Source organism: Penaeus monodon, chromosome 25 (genome assembly GCF_015228065.2).
Source record: "Penaeus monodon isolate SGIC_2016 chromosome 25, NSTDA_Pmon_1, whole genome shotgun sequence".
NCBI classification, from domain to species: Eukaryota; Metazoa; Arthropoda; class Malacostraca; order Decapoda; family Penaeidae; genus Penaeus; species Penaeus monodon.
In genome coordinates, this window is record NC_051410.1 from 26,106,404 (window position 1) to 26,107,438 (window position 1,035).

A 1,035-nucleotide genomic window follows, 5' to 3' on the forward strand; every position below is an offset into this window, starting at 1 on the left:
ATGACAAATCGTGCATGTTATTTGATGGCTGAAGATGTCGTGGTCGAGGTCCCAGGAGAATGTTCTTAACGACAAGGGGGAAGTCAGAGCTCATGCTCATACTCGCAAGAAAGGATGGAAGAAGAGGAAGAAAAAAGAGAATGGAAGAGAGAAAGAAGAAGAAAAGAAAGAGAGAAATCGAGATAAAAAAGAAAAGAAATAGACAAAAAAGGATAGAAGCAAGAGAGAAAGAAAAAAAGAAGAAGAAGAAAGAAAAGAAGGAAGAGAAAGAGAGAAAACGAAAGGGAGGGAAAGGCAGAGAAAGAAAGAGAGGACGAGAGGCGGAGAGTGAGCGCGAGAGATTAGGCCGAATCGAGGACTGAGCCGGGCAGGGCTGGAGCGCAGGAAATCCCTGCGCCTTCCTCCTCGCCGGAAGTAATATCTCGCTGTGGCATTACTCCTTTTCTTTGTTAACATGCGCGTAAATCTTTCTACTTCTTGGCCATCCCGCTCCACACAACCGTAAGGAGTTTCGAGAAGAGTTATGGAAGCGAGTCGAGAGGGCCCACGCACTCGTCTCTCGCAACAAAAGTATGTCCGGCAAACTTACAAAATGATCCTCCTTGGAAGACTTTGTGGCCGTTTGTGTGACACTTTATTCCCGCGAAATAAGAGGGACTCGCGGCGAGAAATTGTATTTGTCGTGTGGGAATCTCGGTGTTTGTCTCATGTTATTCCCGCGTTGTGTGCATGGCTTTGTTGTGTTTAAGTTTGTTGCATTGTTGTGTGGATTCTTAATTTTTACAGTACGGAGCGTTTGTAGGAGGTGGTTGATATTGGTTTGGTAATCGTAGCTCTTACGGGATGAGAGGTAATTCCCATGCTTTGAGCCTTGGCTTGTCGGGGGAAAAATCAATGTTTTATGCTTCTCCAAGGAATTTCCAATGCGATCCCCTCATATTGGAAATGCGCGAAGGAGGCAATAAATCTGAAGAAGATCAAATTGTGTTCTTTCTTTGGAGGCGTCAAACTAAACTTTTATCTTTGCTATTCAAA

At 44.3% G+C, this 1,035-nt stretch overlaps 1 protein-coding gene across 1 annotated transcript in view; it reads left to right on the forward strand.

The window, feature by feature from the left end:
- LOC119589354 overlaps window positions 1-1,035 on the forward strand; it is a gene marked incomplete in the record, with an annotated part of 19,613 nt that overhangs the window by 16,162 nt on the left and 2,416 nt on the right.